Genomic DNA, 17,097 nt, shown 5'->3' with positions numbered 1-17,097 from the left:
TAATTGAATCTTACTTCAATTACTTAGTTCTTCTAGAGAATCCTAGAGAATCCTCTGTGTTGATGCTGTTTAAGAAAGACAAATATTTGATACTCAATCTCTGATAATATTCAAAGGCAGTACTGAGACTTTTGAGAGCAGCCTCTAGGTGCAGAACTTCCTGTTCAGGCTCACTAACCACAGACATGCAGTGTACTGTTTTGTTCCATAGCTCAGTGAGATTATCTAAGATGTGCTTCAGTATATTCAAAATTTTCCTTTAGTTTAGGAGTAGGTGACACTTCGCCCTGGCAAGGTGGTGCTGGGTTGTATATCAGTGGGCTGTAGTTCTTGATACACATTTTCTGAAGTATCTTTAACAGAAGCCATAGAGAATTACTGAGACATACTTTAGCAATAACTACACTGATTGCAGGATTCTTTTGTGTAAAGTCTGTGTGACACACAGCTAGGAGCAGGAGAGAGGCAAGTGCTTGGCAGACAGGCAGATTACAGAAATATCAATGCAGCATATATCACTTGTGACTCTATGCAGAATATGGATAGCAGTATTGTGTAAACAGTGCCATGTAAAGAAGCTCTTCCCGACTGAAGCAAATCTGTACATGTAATTATTCACACTGGGTGCTGATAAATCCTGATGAGAGAACACTGTAGTGTGCAAATATACAGCTGATTCTATGTTATGCACTGTGGTGCTGCTGATGGCTGGCTGCTTCCTACAAGTGCAAAACTAACATAAATTTGATCTTGACTGGCAATAGTATTCTCTGACTGTTCTGTTTCAACCCACTGTCCTTAGTGATGGTTCCCTTAGATCTGGGCCAGGACCTTTACAGGACACAACTCACTGTTATTAGAACAGTTTCACAGTCAGTTGAACTCAAACAGACTGACACAAGCATGCAGATTTCACTGAAGTTTATTCCAAAATGGCTAAAATCTCCCATACTTTAATCGGACCAGTAGGTCAGAGAATATTTTTATCACCGGGGTTGGTTAGGCAGTAACAGATACCTAAGATGTTATAACGCCGAGTTAAAAAGAAGCAGACATCCACAGTTGCGCCAGCATTCAATTATATATCAGTGCAAGGGGGGAGGGGTGTCCGCCACATTTAAGGCAATTATACTATGTACAAAAGAGGACTTATCCCCCTATCCCGTTGCACTGTAGAAAATTAGACACAATGTATTACAGATACCTAAGATGGCTGCTAACTGAACATAGGAAAAACAGTTAAAGAGGGGGGGGTTAAGGGTCACAGCAGTTTCCTGGACTACAGGGAGAGGTGAAGGACAATTATAGGAAGATGCAGAACACAACAAAAACAATAATATAAAGAGAAGTTGTGTGTAACAGAACTGCAGACTCTAAGGGGGAAACTTGCAGAAATGAGTGCAGCAGCAAATGAGGGGGGAGGAAAGGAGGCTCACAGAGCAACCACTGGGAAGGGACAGTATAGTGGGAGGTGGAGAAGGGGCAGTGGAGGCTAATGAGGGAGGCAGGTGTGTTACAGTAAAGTGGGGGAAGTAGGGGATAGCTGGGTAGGGGGGCTGGTCCGCAGCTTGACCAAAGCAACAGATTCCAAACAAAAATATAGTTCATTTGTAATTAACGTTCACTCACTTGTATTACCCAGTTTCAGGCTGTGTAGAGGTATATAAACCAGAAAAGGGATACTAAAAACAAGAAAAAGCAGTAAAACCCCATACTACCTTACTAAAATTAATTGAGATCTAATTATATAAGTTCTTAGTGCTATTATAATCATATGCTTAGTTCTCAATCAATTTAGCACCAACATACAAGTAATGGTATTTCAATCGATTGTGTTATATACAAATAATTAAAATGATTAAAGTGCTTAAGTGCTATAAATTAGATGCTGTGACTTTCAATAAAATTTATCTACACACAATTGATGAATAATCTAAAAGTTCATGGTTCTTATATGAATTAAATAAGGTGCTAGTGCTGTAGTTATAATTTTAAAGTGAGTTCATGGTATCAAACAATTAAAAATAAAGCATCAGCAATTCATGAATAAAAGTTAGAAATTAGAAAATAGTATAGAGGTGGAGTTGTCCCGAAGAAACTAGCTGCGTTGTTCTAAGCCCTGGGACACCACACGTGGGAGAAAGGCAGAACACTGAGGACTGTGGTCTCGTTACTATGTTTAACTGTCTTGTAAGGAGAGCTAACTTTTCTATAAAACCAGCAAATCCTCAGTGCCTTAGAGATAAAAGAGAATAAAAGGAATGGATGCTGCACAAGTAGCACTACAATTCTATTAAATTTCTCTGGATCCGAGATTCAATTAAAGTTTAAAAAAGGTAAGATTTCAATAATAAGCTTTTTTTAAAAAAAAAAAAGGTTTGAAGGCTCGCCAACGCACGTTTCACATATGCCTTATCAAGGCATGGCTATATAAAGCTTCAGCGTCTGATATCATAGAGATCTCGTTGAGATCTCATGAGGTTCTCACACTGTGGAGCCTCATTGCTGCACAGGGTCAGACTGGGGGCTTGGGGCCCACCGGGGCTACTGGCCCCTGGCCCCTCTCCACCAACCCCCGGCACTCTCTCCTAATGGTATAAATGAAAATATGCTTTTTCAGGCATTCATCTAAGTCTATATACACCCATATTAACGGTTTGATTAAAACCAGTGAACCGAAATGTTACTTCTGGACATTATATTGGTTGCCATGGTAAATATCATTGGTAACTCCTTTCCCCATAGATCCGTGATAAAAACCCTGACATCATCCCCTTATGGGAGGTGATTACCTAATCACTGAGCCTGGTTGTATTCCTGAGACAAACTGGAGTGATTGATATGTTAGGAAAGCTGTGAGTATCATGCTGACAGGTGTGCAGCAATGAGGCTCCACAGTATAGCTCGCAAGATCTCAATGAGATCTCTATGATGTCAGACGTTGAAGCTTTAAAAAGCCATGTGACAGATGAAAAGACCATTTGTCTTGATAAAGCGTATGCGAAACACGCGTCTGCATATGATTATAATAGCACTAAGCATCTCAATTAATTTCAGTAAGGTAGTGTGCGGTTTTACAGATTTTTCTTGTTTTTAGCAAAGCAACAGATTCACTATTTTGGTTGAAAATGCTGGGGAGGACAGGTCTGAACTGACATGTATGGAGCAGGCTGACTCTCAGAGCACCCTGGGAGGCAGTGGCTCTAATATGGGTGGTGGGGGGAGTGCAAGGAAGGAAAGGCAGGTTTTAGTTATAGGGGATTCAATTATTAGAAAGGCGGATAGGGTAATCTGAGGTAAGGAACCTTCATGCCGAACAGTCTGCTGCTTGCCTGGTGCTAGGGTTCGGCATGTGGTGGAACTAGTGGACAGATTATTGGGGGTGCTGGGGGAGACCCAGCGGTCTTCGTACACATAGGTACCAATGTGTCACGGTCGGCACCCAACACCAGAACAAATGCCAAGCACCCTGGTCTCGGCTCGTGCTTCACCTGTAGTGTGACCGCCTTTGGCCTTGGGAGGAGCCCTCAGCTACTTGGATGCCACCAGGACTTAAACGAGAGGTGCAAGGCTAGAGGTTCTGGATAGGCAGAGGAGCATGACTGTTTAGCGAGAGTCTTTGGGCAGAAGGTCGTAGTACAAGGCGTTAGGCAAATAGAGTAGTCAGATCAGGCCGGGTCGGGGCAGGCAGAGAATAAGCGTAGTCAGGCAGGCAAGGGTCAAACTGGGATATCAATCAGAGGGGTTACGCAGAAGAGGTAGTCGGTGTTCAGGCAAGGGTGAGGAATCAGAGGTCAGAATAATCAGAAGCCAGGGAGGGGGTCACAACAGGAATCAATACAGAGTAATCAGAAGCTCAAGCGCACAGAAGCACCAGGAACAAGATCCTATAACGGGATCCATGTCTCCTCTATTATCAACATTTTGCTTCTATTAGTTGTTTCATTTATTACAATATGATAGCTATCGATATTAAGCTGAGAGAAGAAACATATCTAGCCCTTGAAAAGTAGCCCGGAGTGCCCAGGGTTGCCATATTTGTAAAAATTTCTTGTGGGTCCCTGACAAAAGTGAAATCAATTTCTCATTTATCATAATCTCTGTTATACGAGCCTTTAATTTTAGGATTGAAAGAAATGGGGTCCGCCACGACTTAGGGATCACTTGTTTGGCTGTGAATTTAAATGTAATTAATTTTCTAGAGTTGGCGTTGATATTAGGGATCCATTGATTAAATAAGGCAACCCATGGGTCTTTTCTAATATGGATGTGGGTAATAGAGTCGATTATTCCATGAATTCGTGACCAATATTTTTGCACTATAGGGCATTGCCACCATATATGAGCCATTGTTCCCTCTCCTCCACAATTCTGAAAACAATCTTTAGATTGAGATGGAAACATCATATTTAAACGCATAGGGGTGAAACACCAAAGAGTAAGTATTTTGTAGGAAGTTTCTATTTGATGTACTTCAAAAGCTATTTGATGTACTTCAAAAGCAAAATTGACACTATCAGAAGGGACATTACACTACTCAACCCCCCTAGACTTCCACCACCCTCCCTCTATACACCCCAGTCTCTCTTGTGCTCCTTCACCCCTGTAACTGATGAGGAAGTCTCAAAGCTTTTGGCCTCTTCTCACCTTACCACTGCCCGCTTGATCCAATTCCCTCAAAACTTCTCCGCAATACCAATCCTTGTCTAATCAAAGCCTTAAATCACATATTTAATCTTTCGCTCTCAACTGGACTGTTTCCTTCTCAACTAAAACATGCTCTTGTCACCCCCATTCTGAAAAAACCCTCTCTTGATCCCTCCAATCTTGACAACCTCCGACCTATCTCTCTGCTACCTTTCATCTCTAAACTACTTGAGTGCCTAGTCTACAACCGACTAACCTCATTCCTCTCTGACAATAACCTGCTGGACCCCCTACAATCTGGTTTTAAGCCACAACACTCCACAGAAACTGCACTGACTTGACTAACTAATGACCTTTTAACTGCTAAAGCCAACAATCATTTCTCACTACTAATACTGCTTGATCTCTCAGCATTTGACACTGTAGATCACCCTCTCCTCCTCCAGTCCCTCCATTCGCTTGGCCTTCATGACACAGCCCTGTCCTAGTTCTCTTCTTACATCACCAATCGTTCGTTCAGTGTCTCCTACAACGTAGTAGCATCTTCTCCCCTACCTCTTTCTGTTGGGGTTCCTCAAGGCTCTGTCCTGGGACCATTACTATTCTCCCTCTATACTTCCTCCCTTGGCAAATTAATCAACTCGTATGGTTTCCACTACCACCTCTATGCTGACGATACTCAGATCTATTTCTCATCTCCTGATAACAACCCAGAACTCCTAACTCACGTCTCCTCCTGCCTGTTCACTATCTCTACCTGGATGTTGCAACCAGTGCCGGGCCAAGTCGGCCAGGCGCCCTAGGCAACCCGGCCGATTTCATCGCCCCCATCGCTTTTGCATGCGCAAGCAGTGAGAGGTTGTGCCAGTGCGCATGCGAGAAAGTGCCAGTGCGCATGCCCTGATGAGCGCGCAATCACATGAACTGCTGCAACCACGTCTGGAAAAAATGGTCCGAGCTAGGGGAAGGCGTCAGAAGAGGTACGTGCCTGGCGCCCCTCTGACTTTGCGCCCTAGGCAGGTGCCTCTTCTGCCTACCCCTAGATCCGGCCCTGGTTGCAACGCTACCTTAAATTAAACCTCTCTAAAACTGAAATTGTTCTCTTTCCTCCAACTAACACCAGTAACATCCCGGAAGTATCCATCATAGCTAGCAATTCCACTATCAGCCCCTCTCCCCAGGCCTTGGGGTTATCCTAGATTCTGCCCTGTCATTCACTCCTCATATCCAGTCACTTATTAAATCATGTCACTTCCACCTAAGGAACATATCCAAAATACAATCATTTATCACCCAAGATGCTGCCAAAATTCTTATTCACTTTCTCATCAAATCATATCTAGACTACTGTAAATCTCTTTTAATCAGCTTTATTATTTTTCGTATAAAATTTTTGATTAGCCCATCTAATTGTCATATCAGCCTCATGAAGCTGTAACATTTTTAATTCAGTAGATACGTCTTTTAATTGTCGATTTATTTCAGAAGTGGGATTAGTTTTGTGCAACTGCTCGAGGGTGGAATGTTTTTGTGTTAAAGTTTGGAGTTTTAGTGTTTTCTCCTTTTTCCGCTGGGAGGCTAATTGAATAAAAACACCTCGCATAACTGCCTTGTGAGCTTCACAAATGGTCACTGAGGATGTGACGGAATTCAGATTCTCCTGAAAATACGTTTTCAGGGCTTTCTTAGCTTTTTCAAATGTAGAGGGAACATGTAAAAGGGTATCAGATAAACACCATTTAAAGTTATTAGGTTTAATTATCATATTTGTTAGGCTCACCATTATAGGAGAATGGTCAGACCATACTGTAGATAGTATGTCCGCCTCTTATACATTTGACATCAGCACTGCAGACAAAAAAATAGGATTAATTCTAGTGTAGAGCAAGAGTAGGTTTGAAAGCTCTTTGACGGGCTAGCGTTTGGGGAGCTAAATCTGCAAATAGTTGGACATTGTGGCCTTGGAAGATCAAAGTTTGGCTGTCTCTAGCTGCTTGCATGATAGCATGTTTGTTTTGGTGGTAATGTAGTTTCAAAATGATGTCCCGTGCTTGGTCTGACTTAGGGGGCTTTCCCAGTGATCTATGAATTCGATCACTATGTAAGAATTGAAGTGGTAAGTCAGGGACAAAGGTAGCTAACCATTCTTTTACATCACCTTCCAGATTTTTATATGTTTCTGGAATGCCTCGTATTCGTATATTATTTCGGCGGGATCTATTTTCAAGATCTTCTAATTTTAATTGACTGTGAAGATCTGATAAGTCTGATTCCTGAGCTTCCAGTACAGTTGTCCAATCATCCATCCAAGATTCCAAAGATTCTGTATGTTGTGCCAACTACTTAATTTCAGAGGACAACGCAGTGGTAATGCGTGTGGTAGCCATATCCATTTCAGTGTGAAGTACCTCTTTTATTCTTCCCAATAAATCTGTGTCTGATTGATCTGCCAGGGAAGGACTTGTTTGTATAAATTGGGAAGTGGAGGCCCCAGGATTTGGGTCCCCCGTGTCAGAATTATTTGCGGAGCGTACTTGACACCCTGTTTGCCATTCTAAAAAAGTGTCAATTTGCTTGGTAGATATGGAAGGGTGGGATTTAGTGTCCTTTTTTAACCGACCCATGATTAAAGGTTTAATGATAGCCCAAAAGAGATATAATTGGCAAGGAAAGAGGATTTTCCAGTTTCTGCAATCAGAATTGACTTGTTTTGTTCAATGGCAGTGCACCCAGGTAGCCAGAGTCCTCTAATAATTTGTCTATATCTATTTTTCCCCTTTGTTCATGGCACTTATAGACCAAAATCCCCCTCCATCTGATAATGTTTAGCCTGGACCTTAAGGTTCACAAATATAAGTCATTTTGTATAAAACTGTTTGGTATTGTTCAAAGGACGGTCATAGCTTGGTAATCTAAGGGTTAAAGTGAAGAGAGGATATTCTAAAGTAGACAAACTCTCAGGCTATTCAAATCTATATTGCCTGGATGGGAGGTTTAAGAATTAAGGCCGTATTGCAACTTGTTGAGCTGTGCATCCATGAGGAAAGCATAAATCTGTAAGGTTCTCTGAGAAAAGTGTTTAATATAGATAAACTTTCAGTATGTTCACATCAAAGTCCAGGCCTTTTCCTTGAAGATTTAACAAATATAACCTCAGAGTATTCACTTCTCAGTCCAGAATTATTGTCAAACAGTTTACTATGATTTTAAATTTAGAAATAGTTGATATGACCTCAGTAAAATGGTAAGCCAAGAGCAGTAAATCAATAGTGTAGAGCCAGATCGATAACAAATATCATTGCTGAAAGATTTAGACTGCGTCACATTGAGCTGTTGTATTATCAAATTGACTGACACAGCTTGAAACAGATCTTGAGGCAGCAAAAGCACAGAGCGGGGCTCTATTTATTTATGAAGTCTTACAAAGAATAAAGCATATAACAGAGGTGCCAAGGTATCCAGAATTCTTGTCAAACAATTTACCAAGATTTTAAATTTCCTTATTGAAGGGTCCAGCAATCAAAATATATAAGTTTGGGCCTGCAGTGTTAGTGCCGTTATAAATTGTAACTGTGTCATGCAGAGGGGAGCAATGAAGGACTCACCAACTCGGCCCTAGGTAAAGTCTTCCGGGCCGGCAAAAGGACAGGCTGATCTCCAGGCTGCACACTGGGTCGCCTCCTATCCCAAGGCAGTTGCGCTGCTCCCAGTGAATCACAGGTTTAAGACCGCAATGCCGCTCCTTTTGAGGTCGCGGCTCACCAGGCCCAAAGACAGTCTGGGCTCCCAAGATACCTCCCTCGCAGCTGCCTCCCCAGTGGGCAGTCAGCGGAGGGAGACAGTTCAATTGAGGTGAGACTGACCTCTCCTCCGGACCCCCAAGGCACCCAACTGACCGATTTAATGAGGTCCAAACTGGGAGCTCCCAAACTTTCGTCCGACTGAGTTAATATCAGCAGCTATACTTTGTTTTGGAGGGACAGAGAAAAAGGAAAGAATAGAAAGAATAGAAAAGGAGGAGGGGTATGTCTGTTTGTTAGGCAGGATTTAAAAACTAATATAAAGGATGAGGTGAAAATGAGGGGGCTCATTTTGGGGGCTCGACAATTGGTGGAGCTCTTCACCAATTGTAAAGAGTCCAGCAATTTAATTGTACGAGTATGCTATAGACCCCCTAATGTAAGTGAGGGGGGGAGGCTAAGCTCTTGATGCAAATAGAAAAGGCTGCTAGTTTGGGGAAAGTAATGATAATGGGGGATTTTAAATATCCAGATATTGACTGGAGCAACAGTATTGCCAGGTCAGTTAATGGGAACACATTTATAAACTTGTTGCATGACAATTTTATGGCACAGGTTGTTGAAGAGCCAACCAGAAAAAATGCTATTCTGGATCTATTGAACCTTTGAGTAATTTTATATCATTTAATGTTTGATGCAAAAAAACAAATATACACTGGGGCAACAAAAAACATGAATTTCTGAAAAGCTAATTTTAGTGCCTTGAGGGCTGCCCTTCAGAGCATAGATTGGGGCATTGCGTTTTTAGCTAAAATTACAGAACAGAAATGGTTGTCATTTAAAATTATATTAAATCATTACTGTTCTCAATTTATTCCCTTAAGGACTAAATGTAGAAGCACTAAGAATTACCTTATGTGGCTTAATATAGAAGTAAAAAAGTTAATAGAAAAGAAGAGAAAGACAATTAAAGGAGAACCAAAACCTAAATAAGAATATGGCCATCAATGCCATATTTTATATACTGAACTTATTGCACCAGCCTAAAGTTTCAGCTTCGATAGCTCCCTCAGTGGATGTCCCATTGGTCTTTTCTTTTAAAAAAATAGCACTTCATTCTTGCATCTTGTTTTCTTCCAAAGTTCTGGGGATTTGCGTTTTTTTAGATAGTTTTTTTCACAGAATAGTATAATATTTGAGACCGCAGTCCTCTGCATCCTGCCTTTCTCCCCGTGTGGTGTCCCAGGGCCTAGCAAACAAATCCTTTTAGAAGTTTTTGGGACAACTCCACCTCTATTCTATTTTCCGTTTCCAATCTGTTTTTCATGAATTGCTGGTGACCTTTCTACATGTTCTCTATTATTTATTGCGGTTTTAGAATTAATTAACTACTCATTTTTATTTGCACTATAATTAATTATCTTATAAAAAATTAATTAACTAATGGAATGATTGTATATGCACTAGCACTTTAATTAATTGATTTAACGGCCTAAGTGATATTTTCTAAATGGATTCATGATACATAGTAATTGTTATTTATTCATTTTATAAACACTGGCACTTTACTTTGGAATTAATTTACAACTCAAATCAATTGATTAATTAATTAGTATGAAATACTTATCAGCACACAGCACTTTTCACAGTCTGCACTTGCCTATAGTGGTAGTTTTATGAATTTAGACTGAAACCGATTATTCAGATAGTTTGGGGTTACTATCTTTTTCTTTGTGTGATAAATTGTTATTAGTAATTTACCTCTATTACAATAAACTATTGCATGGGTTGTCACAAATTATCATTTTTCTGATGCTAATTGCACTGGTTTCTGTGCTGCCATGTAGTGATTATCTGTATTAATTACTAATCAGTCTTATACTGTGACATTTATATTCTATGTGTACTGTATATTTCGTGTTGGTCCCTAAGCTCAGTAACTGACAGTAGCACAGAGCATGTGCAGAATCAGCAGAAAAGGACATGGGGAGCTACTGAGGCATATTTGGAGGCACACAACTTCCCTAGTAAATGACTGTGGTTGCCATGGGCTGGTACAGAAGCTCAAAACATAATATACTACATTTCAAGCCTACTTCTTTAATAAGGCTTTAGTTCTTTTAAAAATGACAAGTCTGTTGGGACAGAAGCTGCATTTAATGAATATAAACACTATAATAAATGTTCTAAAACTGCAATCAGGAAGGCAAAGAAAGAAAACGAGGTGCGCATTGTGGCTGAGGCTGACTAAACCAAAAAGTTTTTTAAGTACATTAAAAGTAAAAAGATGCAGGTTGAGAGTATTTCTCCTTTAAATAATGGTACCAGTATGGTTCTAACAGATACAGAAAAGGCAAATGTGCTAAATCATTTTTTTTTTCAGTGTATACAAGTCAGAGTTCCCAGGTTCACTTCATAGCTGAACTGATGGCACAGCTCAATCTAGTCAGTGGCTGACACAGGATATGATTCATAAAGCTTTATTAAAAATTAATGTAAACACCGCATCAGGGCCATATGGCATACACTCCCAGGTTCTAAGAGAGCTTAGTTGAGTTTTAGACTGGCCCCTATTTCTGATTTTCTCAGATTCGCTTTCATCTGGTATGGTACCTATGGATGGAGAAAAACTGATGTCATTCCAATATTTAAAAAGGTATTACAATCTCAGCATGGCAATTATAGTCCAGTAAGTTTGATATCTGTGGTGGGCAAATTATTTGAAGACTTAAATGATCACATTCAAAAATGTGTCCTAGTGAATAGCATAATGAGCTTAATGAAGGATAGGTCATATCAGACAAATTTGATTGCTTTATATGATGAGGTAAGTAAGATACTGAACAGTGGAGGATTAGTAGATATGATCTATTTGGATTTTGCCAAAGCATTTGATACCATGCCCCACAAACGACTGCTTTCTAAACTAAGGTCTGTTGGGCTTAATGAAGTCGTTTGCACATGGATAGGAAACCGGCTATAGGATCGGGTACAGAGGGTGGTTGTTAATGGGACATTACTTGGAGTAAGGTTCTTAGTGGGGTCCCTCAGGGCTCAGTATTTGGTCCACTTTTATTTAACTTGTTCATTAATGACTATGGGGAGGGTATTGTAAGTAATGTATCAGTGTTTGCAGATGACGTGACACTATAGAGCCCAGTTAATTCCATCCAGGATGCAGTATCCTTGCAAAAGGATCTTGACAAACTGCAAATCTGGGCAGCTAAGTGGCACATGAGAGTCAATGTTTATAAATGTAAAGTCATGCAGCTGGGATGTAAAAATATCCAAACCACTTATACCCTTAATGGGACTGCACTAGGCAAAACCATAATGGAAAAGAATATAGATAAGATAGATAGAAAATAAACTTGACTGTAGCAAGCAATGACAGTCAGCAGCATCAATGGCAAATAAGGTTTTAAAGTGTATTAAAAGGGGCATTGATTCCCGACAGGAATTGGTCAATCCCCCCTTATTTTATTTTTTTTTAGTTTAGTTGCCCAATATGACGGGCCATGGGAGAGGGGTGGTGGTGGTGGGAAGAAGAGTGGGATAGGGAGGGGTAGCCGAGGAAGAGGCCATGGTGCTGGCCATGGGCATCCAACCCCACAACAGCCCAGCCCATGTGCCATGCCTAGTCTGGGCACTGTAGCGCAGCACAAGCTGCCATCAAAGCAGCTGCCATAACAGCAGCAGCTGCAACAACAACAGCAGCAGCCGCAACAACAGCAGCAAATGCCACAGCAGCAGGTGGCTTTGGGTCGCAGTGGGACAACTGGCACACGTAGGACTGTGCCAGATTTTTTTGCCACTGCTTCGCGACCCATACGCTCGCAGCAGGCAGAGGCGGTGGTAGACTGGCTGACCCAGGCTACCTCATCTGCAGCAGGCACCAGTGAGCGTCAGGAAGTGGCATCACCTGCTAGCTCAATGTGGGATGACACCCCATCCCTCTTATTTGATCCTGAGGTGGACTTGGGCCCAGACACCCAGGATCTTTTTGCTGATCAGACAGGAATGGGGGGGGGGCATTCATGTCTGATAAAGAGGAGGAGGTCATCTCACAGCCCACATCAGTAGGGGATATTGGGCAGGGTCCCCTTATGGCAGGGCAGCAGGTTGCTGGTGTGGGGTCAGACACCAGCATGCTGGATGTGGGTATCGATGCCATGTATGAGGCAGGGTCTGGTCTGGGGGAGGATGATGACTGGGACAGACCCTGGGAGCTGGCTCCAGAGGATAACAGCAGCAGTTCAGGGGGGAACTGTTTGTTGTTGATGAGGATGAAGAGCTGGCTCCACCGACCACTGCTAGCACCAAAGTGGCAGGGCACCGGGGGGCAGCGGTGCTTCCTGTCCACCTCCTCCCATTCCTCACGGAAGAGGTGCTAGCTCCCCAGACCCTGCAGCAAGGGAAGAGGATTCTGGGGCTCACAGTCGGAGGCAGCCACTGTGTAGCTCAGCCTCTTCTGCAGCCTCCTCCTCCTCAATGCGGCCCCTGTCCCACCAGGTTTCCCTCCCCCAGTTCCTTACCCACAAGACGCCTCTCTCCCCCAGCCACCCCCAAGTGCAGAGGCTTAATGGCTGCCTGGCAAAACTTCTGGCAGTGCAGCTGCTGCCCTATCAGCTAGTCAAAGCAGCCCCCTTCCGACAGCTGATGGCTTGTGCTGCCCCTAACTGGTGGATCCCCAGCCGCCATTATTTTGCCAGGAAGGCCATCCCTGCCCTCCACCAGCAGGTGGTGGAGAATGTGCCCCTGTCGCTGGATCATGCTGTCGGCGGCAGGGTGCACTGCACCACTGACATGTGGACCAGCAGGCACAGGCAGGGGAGGTACATAACCTACACTGCACACTGGGTCACCCTGATGAGTGCTGGGGAGTGTGCAAGCAGGGGCACTCCCCTCAGGCTACAGGTGCCTCCCCGTGGGGTACAGGGCAAACCCCACATGCCTACTTCCTCCTCCTCCACTATGGATGAGTCACCCCTGAAGCGTCCCCACAGCTACGCTTCAGTGCAGCACAGGAGATGTCAGGCTGTGCTGCAACTCCTCTCCCTGAGCAAGAGGAGTCATACTGCACCTGAGCTCATGGCTGCCTTCCAGACTCAGGTGCAGCGGTGGTTCACTCCCCGCCAGCTCCAAGCAGGTAACATTGTTTGCAACAACGGTTGCAACCTGCTGGCCACCATCCACCTAGGCCACCTGACCCACGTGCCTTGCTTTGCACATGTCCTCAACCTTGTGGTGCAGCGTTTCCTCAAGAGCTACCAAGGGTTGGGTGACATACTGGAGAAGGTATGTAGGGTATGGGCCCATTTTCGCAGGTCCCCCACCGCCAGTGTGTCTTTGGCACGGATGCAGTGGCAGCATAATCTGCCACCCCACTGGCTCATCTGTGAACTGCCGACGTGCTGGAATTCCACCCTGCACATGGTGGAGCACCTCGTAGAGCAGCACTGGGCGGTCAGCAATTACCTGCTGGAGCACAGTGCCAGGGGTACTCAGGGGCAGATTTAGGGTACTTTAGTGCAGAGCAGTGGCAGCAAATGAGGCAGCTCTGCCAAGTACTTGCCCCCTTTGAGCAGGCGACACGCTTTGTTAGCAGGGACAATGCGTGTCTTAGTGATGTGATACCCCTGGTGTTCCTCCTTAATCACACATTGGATGGGCTGCTAGAGGAGGGTGACGTGCCTGAGGAGGAGAGTAGGCCCCGTAGGCTGGCAGAGGGGGCTGAGGAGGAAATGGTGCCCGATGAGGAGGATGAGGGAGAGGAGGACTGGGTGCCTGCGCAGCATGGGGAGTAGGGCACATGCCACCCAACCACCCCAGCTATTGTCCACGGCTGGGAGGGTACAGAGCAGGGGCAGGTCGAGCCAGATGACCTGGTGCATCTGGAGGGCAGTCAAGAAGAGGTTGGTCGGGAGTACCTCTTTTACATGGCTGCCCATATGCAGACTTGCCTCCGAAGCGATCCCCGGGTCTGTTCTATCAAAGACCGGGAGGATTATTGGGTGGCTACTTTGCTTGACCCACGATACAAGGGAAAGGTGGGGGAGTTTATTGTACCCAGCCAGAGAGAAAGGAGGATGGGTCAATTGAGGAGGGCTCTGTGCTCAAAATTAGTGGAGGCCTTCCCCCAGTCTGACACTTCTCAGGCCTCCACTACTCCACACACCCAGCAGAGACGGGGGCCTAGCAGCAGCAGCAGCAAGGGTGGAGATCTCATGGGCGTGTGGAAGAGCTTTTTCGAGCCTCAACGGCCAGCAGCAGGCCCAGTCAGCACCCAAAGCCACCACCAGCAGCGGGTGGAGCATATGGTGGCTGACTACATGGGGTCAGTCAGCGTGCAGGATGCCATTCGCCCTGATGATAACCCCACGCATTATTGGGTATCGAGGCTCGACGAGTGGCCAGAACTGGCACAGTACGATCTGGAGGTGCTGGCTTGCCCCCCTGCCAGTGTCCTGTCAGAGCGTGTCTTCAGTCCCGCAGGTGGGGTGGTCACTGAGAAGCGGACACGGCTATCCACTGGCAGCGTGGATAAGCTGACATTTATTAAAACGAATGAGGCATGAATAAGTGGGGATATCCAAGTGCCCATTGCAGACAGCAGAGACTAGCCTCCTCTCCTCCTCCTCCACAGATTTAGCCTCCTCTCTCCATTGCTGCCCATACTCTCCTCCTCAGTAGTATTGCCCATTCCCCACCTGTCTGCACCTGCTGCCCTTGCTGCTGCTGCAGCCTGCTACTAGCCCTAGTAGTACTGCTGCTGTGCTGCATTGTCTGCAATTTTTTTTATGGTGGGGGCCTATCAAAGCCCCTACTGCTATCGTAGATACTACTGCTGCATTGTCAGCAAATTTTTTTAGTAGTTGAGGCCTAACATGGCCTCTAAATATGTTGCTTCTATTTTTACTGCTTAGTTGGCTAATTTCTTCTGGTTGAGGCCTAACATGGCTTCTAAATATGTTTCTTATAATTTTACGGCTAATGTCTTCTGTTTGAGGCCTGCCTCATTAATTCTTCTGGCTCTAATACAGAGTTGATTACAACATGACTGTTGTTGCTGCTGTTGCTACTAATGCCTCATTATTTGGCAAAAGTCTTCTGTTTGAGGCCTGCCTCATTTAATTCTTCTGGCTCTAATACAGAGTTGATTATAAGTTATAACATGACTGTTGCTGCTGTTGCTTTTTGGCAAAAGTTTTCTGTTTGAGGCCTGCCTCATATAATTCTTCTGGCTCTAATACAGAGTTGATTACAACATGACTGTTGTTGCTGCTGCTGTTGCTACTAATGCCTCATTATTTGACAAAAGTCTTCTGTTTGAGGCCTGCCTCATTTAATTCTTCTGGCTCTAATATAGAGTTGATTACAACATGACTGTTGCTGCTGCTACTGTTGCTACTAATGCCTCATTATTTGGCAAAAGTCTTCTGTTTGAGGCCTGCCTCATTTAATTCTTCTGGCTCTAATATAGAGTTGATTAAAAGTTACAACATGACTGTTGCTGCCGCTGCTGTTGCTACTAATGCCTCATTATTTGGCAAAAGTCTTCTGTTTGAGGACTGCCTCATTTAATTCTTCTGGCTCTAATATAGAGTTGATTAAAAGTTACAACATGACTGTTGCTGCTGCTGCTGTTGCTACTAATGCCTCATTATTTGGCAAAAGTCTTCTGTTTGAGGCCTGCCTCATTTAATTCTTCTGGCTCTAATACAGAGTTGATTATAACATGACTGTTGCTACTGCTGCTGTTGCTACTAATGCCTCATTATTTGGCAAAAGTCTGGTGGGGGCCTATCAAGGCTCCTACTGCTGTCGCTGACACTACTGCTGCATTGTCGGCAAATTTTTTATGGTGGGAGCCTATCAAAGCTCCTACTGCTATCGTAGATACTACTGCTGCATTGTCGGCAATTTTTTTTAGTAGTTGAGGCCTAACATGGCCTCTGAATATGTTGCTTCTATTTTTGCTGTTTAGTGGGCTAATTTCTTCTGGTTGAGGCCTAACATGGCTTCTAAAAATGTTTCTTCGAATACTGCCGCATTGTTGGCTAATTTCTTCGGGTTGAGGCCTAACATGGCTTCTAAATATGTTGCTTCTATTTTTGCCGCTTAGTTAGCTAATTTCTTCTGGTTGAGGGCTGAGGCCTAACATGGCTTCTAAAAATGTTTCTTCGAATACTGCCGCATTGTTGGCTAATTTCTTCGGGTTGAGGCCTAACATGGCCTCTAAATATGTTGCTTCTATTTTTGCTGCTTAGTTTGCTATTTTTTTCTGGTTGAGGCCTAACATGGCTTCTAAAAATGTTTCTTCGAATACTGCCACATTGTTGGCTAATTTCTTCGGGCTGAGGCCTAACATGGCTTCTAAATATGTTGCTTCTATTTTTGCTGCTTAGTGGGCTAATTTCTTCTGGTTGAGGCCTGCCTTATTTAATTCTTCTGGCTCTAATACAGTTGATTCCAATGCTTGCTGCTTTGTTGGCAAATGTAGTCACACTATTATTACACCTGAAACGACTGCGGCCAAAAGTCCTGTGCCTCAGTCATTATTCTTTCTTTTGAAATGATAGGAGTGCTCTAAAAATGTATACAGGGAGGGCATGTGTGTGTAGCAGTTACTGAGTGAAACATAGGTGCAAATTGCTCTTCCCATTGACTCCAAAGCAAAACATGGCATATATACATTTATCACTGTGTA

The sequence above is a fragment of the Xenopus laevis genome, chromosome 1L, assembly GCF_017654675.1.
Source record: "Xenopus laevis strain J_2021 chromosome 1L, Xenopus_laevis_v10.1, whole genome shotgun sequence".
Classification (NCBI taxonomy): Eukaryota; Metazoa; Chordata; class Amphibia; order Anura; family Pipidae; genus Xenopus; species Xenopus laevis.
This window is presented reverse-complemented; position numbering follows the sequence as displayed.